Consider the following 9,798-nt stretch of genomic DNA (forward strand, 5'->3'; position numbering starts at 1 on the left):
TTATTATATTTTATTTTTTATTTTACTTTATTTTTGAGAAAGGGTGTTGCTCTGTCACCCAATCTGTAATGCAGTGGTGTGATCATGGCTCACTGCAGCCTCGGCCTCCTGGGCTCAAGTTATCCTCCCACCTCGGACTCCCGAGTAGCTGGGACTACAGGTGCTCACCACCACACCTGGCTACATTTTGTATTTTTTGTAGAGATAGGATTTTGCCATGTTGCCCAGGCTGGTCTTGAATCCCTGGGCTCAAGTGATCCACCTACTTCGGCCTCCCAAAGTGCTGGAATTACAGGTATGACCAACCGCACCCAGCCACAGTTTGTTATTTTAAAATGTTTAATGAAGTTCTTATTGACTATAGTCACTCTGTTGTGTGACCAACTAGTGTGTCTTATTCATTCTATTTTTTTTTGGCACCCATAATAAAGATTGTCACTCATGCTTTCCCTTCAATCTTTCTGCCACTGACTGACCCCACTCCTTCGCCATGTGGCCCTGCATGGTGTGGTGTGACTCCTGTGTCTACGTATCTGTGACATAAAAATTGCTTCCTTCACGACAGTCATTTTTGTGTCATGTCCTACTGTTTCTGATTAAAATAAATCCACAGGACATTTTAAAACACATACCCCGAATAGGATTAATATGTGTACAACACACAAAATGAATTATGAATACTCAGTAGATTTCAGGGTAGTTCACTTATTCAGCAGGTATTTGTTGAGTGCATGTAATGTACTGGAGACACTCTGCTGGACGAAGTTTTTGTTTAAGTTCTGTAAGGACCCAGTGCTGACCTTGACTGGTGTACAGTTCTGGCCCTGGCTGGCTTACATTCCACAGTCATAGGCTGTCACTGCCCACTGTAGCCTGTTCATACTGGGACACCCACTTTTTGCCTCAGAGCTCTTAATATTGAGTTTAGCCTTTGCCAAATACTAATCTACAACCTAGGATTCTGTCTCAATGTTATTTTCTTTTTAAATGATATAATAACAATAATAGAATCAATCATTCCTCTCTGCCAGGCACTCTGATAAATGGTTCAGAGGCGTCAAAATCTATTTTGATGAAAATGAAATGTAGGCTGGGTTGGTTTGCAATTACCCTTTATCTGGTAGCAGAGTAATGAGGAGATGCAAGGCACCTGGGATTATGTTCTCTGCCTCTTATACAGTATCTTTGAACTAAACAGACTTATTAAAACATGGGGCATTACCATTTATCCCACTTGAACAATTAACATATGGGTGAGGTTCATAGCATGTATTGAATTTGTTCTTCAGCTAGCTGCAATTGTATTTGAAAGTGAAAAGAAAAGAGAAATAATTAAGGTTTCCAAATTCCAACTTCCTACTGAGGACCAAGAACGCTACTTGTTCAGGATCTCTCAAATTGGACTTGACTTCCGTGTTTTAAAGTTGATGGCTAATCCCGATATCTATTATCCTTCAACTTCATAGCCAGATTTGGCATTGGAAAATAAACTGAAACAAAGAAGATGCAGTGCGATAAACCTTCTATTGATACAACTAAAATAATGGCTCCTGCAAGTTGTATCAGTGATTCAGTATTATTTTCAATGGCAGGTTTATCAATAATGATTAAAAGAGAAAAAAGAAAGTCAGTTTACTGGCTGGCATAGATATCTCCTGAATCTGCTTCCAAACACAGTAACTGTGGAGCAAATTATCAGAATTCTATAGTTGGAATAAGGCAGACAGAATTTAACAAAAAATTTGCCTCAAATTAACCAGTAGGTGTCACTGCTTAAATACATTGGTAACAGCTTTTCCTACAGCCATCTATGTAAAAGCCCCATAGAAAATAATCAAACAATTTTGAATGACTTACAACTACTTCAAACCCACAGAGAATGTTTATAAATCCACACTGTTACTTTATAATTCAAAGGATTGACTTAAGTTCTTTTTGTTAAAATAATTACTAGAAAATCATTATAAGCTTAGTGGCAGTATACAAATTTAATGATTAATTTAATGATCAAATTTAACTGATTCAACTTTAATTTAAGCCAATTTAAATTTAATTCAAACTAAGTTAACAATTCAAATTTAACTTCAGTATATTTGCTACGTTTTAAGAACCTTTGAAAATATATAAAAAGGCTAATATAACAGATCTGCTTTTCAAGGAAAAAATCCTGGGCTTTTAAGGAGGAAAAGAGAGAAAGACTGAGCTCAGTCTAACTGGTTATTAACTGAATTAAACAATTTTTCCCCCAAAATATTTTCTACCAATTCAACATGTCCCCCATCCCAAGCCTATAAAGACAGACCAAGATTCTCTACATCAGTAGACACAGATACTTCCAAATGTAACATTCGTCAGGTTCCTTCTGTTTCAAATCCTTGAGGGCATCCTGGACATCACACTTCACAGGGCCCCCAGTTGGCTCCCAGGTGGCTTACCCCACCCGCATCTGTCTCCCTCTCCCCCTTGCCCCTCCCTCATCCCTGCTTCTCCTCCTTCACTTCTCAACTAAAGCTGGCTCTCTGAGGAAGAGTCAGGCTTTCCCAAACCACTCCTTTAGCACCTTGGGCATAATTCTTACCTTTCATTACAAATGTGGCTTATTAAAATCTCTATCTCTTGCTATCTGAGCTCACTGAGATAAAGGTCAGGTTATTTATCTGCACATCCAAAGTATCTACCAGCGAGTGGTTCAGAGCCTGTTCTCAGTTGCTGGCAGGATGTTTACTTCCAAAATATGTAGACACTCTTTTTCTCTTTCCTTTTTGAACAATTCAATTCTAAAGCCATTAAATGAGCTTGAGCAATGTATAGATCTGCATTGGGAAGGTAGGAATTCAGGGAGTTACAAACATGTACGGGGAGAAAAAATAGAACAAAGATATTATACAGATAAATATGCACAGACACACACACACTCCTTAATTCTGTCTACCCAGAGGGCCTGGGAGTAGCAACACCTCAAAAGCAATGAGCACACCTAGCATTGAGACCTTGGTTTCTAGACACCGTTCTCCACTAAAAGGAACCAAGGATCTTTGGAAAATGGCTGATTCTAGCACTGGGTCAGGAAAGTACAAGTAAGTCGGGACTATCTTGGAGTAGGAAGTAAGGACGTGCTAAAGAATAATGCAGCCCAGTCTCTATTAAAAATACAAAATATTAGCTGGGCGTGGTGGTGGGCACCTGTAGTCCCAGCTAATCGGGAGGCTGAGGCAGGAGAATGGCGTGAACTCGGGAGGCGGAGCTTGCAGTGAGCCGAGATCGCGCCATGCACTCTAGCCTGGGCGACAGAGTGAGACTCCATCTCAAAAACAAAACAGAAAAAAAAGAATAATGCAGACAGGTCAAAAGTCAGCTTGAATGGGCTGTCACTGGCCCAATCTGAGACACTTCGAGCATCAAAAGGAATGAATGGTTATTAACTAAAATAGAGCGCCATGAGTACATAGGTACATAACTTATAATTCCATAAATAATTGAATAAAATGAAAATTTGATAAGGCATGGGATATTACACAGCTTCAAGGCACTTCCCTCTAAAACATGTGCTAATCACAAAGGGAAAAGAGTAACTTTATAGAGGAGAAGCCTGGCAGAAAAGCAGGCCACACTGAAATCATGCAGCCTGAGAGGCTGCCGTGAGAACACCGCATGGCTTCTGTGGAAGTACTGCTAAATAAACAGAGCCTGGATCTCATCAGGAGGAAACACCAGAAAACCTAGACTGACAAAGGACATTCTACAAACGGGCTGGCTTGTCAGCAGAAGTGTCAAGATCATGAAAGTCAGCAGAGGCTGAGGAACTCATCCACACGGAAGAAGTCGAAGGAGACAGGACAAGTAAATGCAACGCATCATTCTGAAGAGGAGCCTTTTGCTATAAAGAACATTCTTGCGACAACTGGTGACCGAATGGGGACCGAGGATTAGACGGTATTAAATCATCAATGTTAATTTCCTGATTTTAATAGTAGTACTTGGGCATCCACTCGGTATTTTACTTTTAAATGATTCAAGAGAGGAAAAAAAGTTATTTGCATTGTGCTTGCAACTTTTAAAAATTCTTAGAAGGCTTTCATTAAACAAACAAACAATTTTAAAGGAAGAAGAAGGAAAAAAAAAAAACTTGACCACGCTGTATTTAAAAATTCTAAGCCGAACCCAAGTTGGAGTGCATTTTACATCTAGGATGATACAGTCTCCACCTTCTAGGAGTTAAAAGAAGAGTTGTGCGCACAAAATTAACATTGACGGGGGTAAAAAAAGGAAGAGAGAGAGAAAAAAAAGAGAGATGCATTTTTTACTTTTTTGCAGAGGCAGTTTTAAAAATACCCTCCAGGTCACAGCCCTCCCCCTCCCGGCCGCCTCCCGCCCTGCAGTTGGGGAGGTGAGCGGAGCTCCGCGGGCCGCCGCCTGCGCGGTCTCTTGGTGGGAAGCAGGTCTTTGCGTGTGAGCGTTGCGCCTCTCCCAGCCAGAAGTCGGAATTCTTATGTCCAATGCGTGCTGTGTTCGGTGAGATTCGTATTTTTAAAATAATAAAATAATCTAAGAGAAAAAAACCTCGAACTACCAGGAGTGGGGTTCGAACCCACGCGGACATATGTCCATTGGATCTTAAGTCCAACGCCTTAACCACTCGGCCATCCTGGTACAGGCATGCGACGTTACTTTCGCTCTTCCTACAAGGCGTCCTCTACCTCCTCCTGCCCGCACCCTGCCTCCAGAACGTGGAGAGTTTTCGCCGCCACTCTCTCCGCTCTCCCATCCCGGGCTGGGGCGGCCGCCACGCAGGTACTTCGGTTTCTCGCCGCCGCAGCTCACTGTTGCCCCCGGCCCGCTGCGGCAGTGAAGACAACTGCAGCGGAGCTGCGCGCTCTCGGCGGGGGCGTCGGCGCTCGCGGGCCTTTGGCTGGGGGGAGACTCCGGGCCCTCCAGTTGCGCTTTCAGTTTCGAGGTGCGCGGGCGCCGCAAACACACACCAGCAAACTTCTGGGTTCCTGGGAGCGCGTTCTGGAGGCCCCTGGCTGGTGGTGCAGGCACGCGGCCCACAGGGCGGCGTTTAGTTTGTGTTGTTCTAAACAGAGTTGGCTTCAAGGAATGAGGTGCCCGGACAGCAGCAGAGTTCCTGGACTCCTGCCCCTAGGGGCCGCTTTTCTTCTTCGCATGTGCCACAAGTCACACGGGAGGGAAGCTTTGTAGAAATGTGCGTGTCGCCTGTGCCACGCCACATGCAGGGGAGCGTGGCACAGTCGCCCTTCCTGGTGCCTGCAGGCCCATCCCCACTGCACCGCCTCGGATGCAGTACGGTGGCCTCCTCTTTGCCCCCGCAACCCTACAAGGCAATGAGATATTTTTGTTCCCTTTTCTTGTTTTGCAGTGTTCTCCTTACTTTCTGTGTACATGAGTTTCAGTTCGTCCTGTTATCCCTTTTCCCAGGACTTCCACTGCATTCCCCGCTACCCAGGACCTCATATCGACCACAGAACGAAGAGCCCAGGCTCTGTGTTGTGGAGTGGTAGGGGCCTGGTGGCTGAGCTGGGATCCGGCAGCCACATGATTATCCGGTCACGCCCTTGTTCATATGGTGCAGACAGCGACTTCTTCATCAAGAACTTCTATCAGCCTGGAGACTGCACACACCAACCTCACTGTGCGACACCTCACCAATGGCTCTCCTGCTGGGTCACATTGTAAGAATTGTCTTGCCTCTTCTTGGAACTCCTGTGATCCCTGGGAACAAGGGCTGTCACGAGCCTGCTGCCCTGGTTCACGGAGTTTCCGCCAACTCCTATAGAACTGTCCCTGCGAAAGGGCCTCAAGATAGTAACCAGGAGAATCACCACTTTCACACTTTGCCACACAGCATTGTAAGCTGTCAGAAGCCTGCGTCTATGTCCTGACCTCAATAGCACCCCTCCTTCTAAGCGCCAGGCCCGGCCCTCCGGAGTACACGACAAGAGCTCAGGCAAGAGCAGTTCCTCAGGCCTTGCCCTGGGGTGCTGAGAGATGAAAGGGAACTTAGACTCTGCCAGGGTCAAGGGGCAGCCACGTGGTGATGACATGGGGTCACCAGAGTGCCAGCTGCCACCCTTCATCTCCGTTGTATGGCGCCAAATTGTCAGAGGCCACAGACTTCATAAAAATGGCTTATTTCAAGGCACTGAAATGATAATAACAACATGGATTGAGAACATGTCACTATGTGACAAGCATTGCTTTAAGCTCTTTACATATATCATCTTATTTCAGCTGGGCGTGGTGTTGCGTTCCTGTAGTCCCAGCTACTCGGGAGGCTGAGGCCAGAGGATCGCTTGAGTTCGGAGTTCAAGGCTGTGTGTGTCAAAATTGTGCCTGTGAATAGCCACTGCACTGCAGCCTGGGCAACATGGTAAGATTCCATCTCTAAAATAAATAAATAAAAATTTCTTAACAACCCTGTAAAGTAGGTGTGTGAGGGACGCATTCAAACCACAGTGTTATTTGAATGACATTTTTGTTAACCCCAGACTCAACTTCCAACAAGCCGCTAGTATAAGATAGTTTGGAGTAACACAGCCGCGGTGTAGGGTATCCCTTAGAAATGCACCTTCTGAAGCCTCAAAATTGTATTAAAATTTTCTGGCTGCTGTTTAAGGATGGGCCTGGTACAAGTTAGTTTATCTTTGGTCATCTTTGGGAAAATACAACCTGCCACACAGCAGAACTATAATAGTATCTCCCATTCCAAATGCTTTTCTTCCAGTGTTATTTTGACACCCCTCCCATTAATAGATGGAATGTGGGGGGATGGCGTCTATGTTCTCATTCATTGAATCTGGAAAGGGGCTTGTGTCTATGGAGGAGTGATACTCTGTGACTTCTGAGGCTAGGTCATAAAAGTTGCTGTAACTGTACTTCACTTTGTTTGTTTTTTTTTTTTTTTTTTTTTTTTTTTGAGATCCTTGATCTTGGAACCGAGCCACCATGCTGTGAGGAAGCCCAGGTAGCCACATGTAGTTGTTTCAGGTGACTGCCCTCAAACAACAGGCAGTATTAACTGCTATAAATATGACTGAATGAGCCTTCAGATGATTCCAGACCCTAGCCATCAAGTGACTGCTCCCACACAGCCATTGATTCCTTCCAGTTAATTACCCCATATTATTACGTATGCAGGTAGACAAGTTGTCCCCATAGTATCCTTTTCCAATTCCTGATTCACAACATCTGTGGAAATAATAAAATAGCCATTATTTGCACCACTGTTTGTTCATTTGTTTAAGTGAAGCAATTGATAATGAAAATTCTGAGAATGATAAACTGGGAGTGCAGTGATGAGGCACTAGGAGTACTGGTAGAGACAGGCGATCTGAGGAAAAGCCGGCACAGGGGGAAGCAGAACCCCGAGATGGAGAGAGTCCAAGGTCTGATTCCATCATTGGAGTCATTTACTCCATCCTTCCTAGAAACTGGACTCAAGGCCATACTGCCGTCTTCCAAATCTACATCATACATGGAAGTGTCTGCGTGGAAGAGCAGAAGTTCCATCCCTGGATGCTTGCTGCAAGGGTGGATAGGAAAGAAAGTTCTGGCTTCTGCCTCAGGAAGCAGTCCTGAAAATGGAAGAAATTCTGCAAGCATAGGAAAAGTTGCCGAACTTGCTGGCAACTACAAGGCATCACAAATACCCACTTGAGTGTTGGAACAAAATGTGAAAAGCACTGTGCCATGGCATTTGTTATAACTGACAATATTGGAGAGTAAATGTCAATATTAGGACAGATTTTGTAACATCAAAATGGCTTCACGTTCAAGAAACTGCGTTTAACATACTTCTTACTGAGAAATGTACCACGCTATTTAAACTAGTTTTCAGTGTGTATGTATGCTTATTTAAGCCATGATATTCTTCATACATTCTGCGATGGTTTTAAAAATATGTCCATAAATGCTTTCATACTTCTGTCTTCAACAGGGGAAGACTACCTTTCCTCCCCTTGAGTGCGGGCTGAATTTAGTGACTCATTTCTAATGGATAGAATAAAATGAAAGTGATGGTCTGCAACCTTAGAGATGAAATCATCAAAAGGCACTACTGCTACCACTGTGGTTGCCCTCTCTTGGAGCATTCACTCTGGAGGATGCCAGCTGTGATGTCCCACATGGAGGCTCTGAACGGAAGCCTCTACTAACCACCACGAGGACCTGAGGTCTCACATGAGTGAGCCTGGAGACGAATCTTCCACCTCAGGCAAGCCTTCTGATGACTGTAACAAGAGGCAGCAACTTGACTGCAACCTCAGGAGAGAACCTGAGCCAGAACCACCCAGCTAAGCCCTGATTTCGTGACCCTCAGAAACCAAGTGAGATAACGAATATTTGTTGCTTTAGGCTGCTAAATGTTGTGCTATTTTTTACACAGCTATGAGCACTAATACATTAATATTAATACTCTACTAATACTATAATACACTAATTCTAATGCTAATACTATAGCACTAATACTAGGCAAAGTTAGTTTCTCTAGCACTGATGATGTGCTCACAGGCATATATTTTGTTTCTTTACATCTATTTTATTATTTTCAGAGTTGTTTATATATTATTTATTTATTTATTTATTTAGAGACAGAGTCTCGCTCTGTGGCCCAGGCTGGACTGCAGTGGCATGATCTCGGCTCTCTGCAACCTCTGCCTCCCAGGTTCAAGCGATTCTCCCACCTCAGCCTCCCAAATAGCTGGGACTACAGGCGTACATCACCACGCCCAGCTAATTTTTGGATTTTTGGTAGAGACTGGGTTTCACCATGTTGACCAGACTGGCCTCAAACTCCTGACCTCAAGTGATCCAACCGCCTCGGCCTCCCAGAGTGCTGGTATTACAGGCGTGAGCCACCACGCATGGCCTGTTTATATATATTTTAAATTTTTCTTTCTTTTTTTAAAAAGAATTTTAGATTCAGAGGGTACATGTGTAGGTTTGTTACATGGATATATTACATGATACTGCGGTTAGGGCCTCTAATAATCCTGTTGCTCAAGTAGGGAACTTAGTACCTAATAGTTTTTCTACACTTTTCCCCACTCTCTCACGCTCCATTGTAATACCCCATTGTTTATTGTTCCCATCTTTGCATCCGTGGGTTTCTACACATCTATTTTAAAAGAAAGAGTAATCCTGCTAACCTTGATAACATCCAACTTTCCTTTTTGCATTTGTTGTCAAATTCTTAAAGAGATTGCCTGTACTTTCCAAGCCTACTCATTTGCTTTCTGTTTTTTTTCCAGAATCCTCTGAAATGTAGCTTCTACGCTTATCTTTCTCTCTCTTAATCTTTTCAGAATGAAAACATCTTTACAGAAACAGATTCAAGTTGTAAACGTTGTATGACATCGAAACAATATAGAAATAAAGTAGAATGTGAAACCTCTTATTCACAACCCCTGTAATCCAAGTCATATTAAATTGGGGTCCCTTGTCTTTTGAAGTCGCTAAACCATTTTCTGTCTCTCTTCTGCTTTTTCCCATGCCTGCTCTTCCCTGCCTAACTCTCTTCCAAGGCCCCCATAAATTCTATCTTCCCACCACACACACAGTAGTAAAGTTAAAGGAGTAAGAATAAGCTGCACTTACAAGTGTGAGTGTACAAAACTCAGGAAGCTCCAAATTACACTCTAGAAATATCCTTCTCACTCTGCCTGGCCTTATTATACAGCAGCGCCCCATTAGCTGCAGTTTCGCTTTCCTCAATTTGTTACCCACAGTCAACTGCGGTTTGAAAATATTAAATAGAAAATTCCAAAAGCAAACAATTTGTAA

The 9,798-nt window shown here is 43.5% G+C and overlaps 1 non-coding gene across 1 annotated transcript; it reads right to left on the reverse strand.

Moving 5' to 3' along the window:
- Positions 1-4,567: 4,567 nt before the first annotated feature.
- TRNAL-UAA (transfer RNA leucine (anticodon UAA)) lies at positions 4,568-4,650 on the reverse strand. The gene has a single exon. It is a non-coding gene; the product is annotated as a tRNA-Leu (tRNA).
- Between the last annotated feature and the right edge of the window lie 5,148 nt (positions 4,651-9,798).

This window comes from Macaca thibetana, chromosome 4, assembly GCF_024542745.1.
Source record: "Macaca thibetana thibetana isolate TM-01 chromosome 4, ASM2454274v1, whole genome shotgun sequence".
Classification (NCBI taxonomy): Eukaryota; Metazoa; Chordata; class Mammalia; order Primates; family Cercopithecidae; genus Macaca; species Macaca thibetana.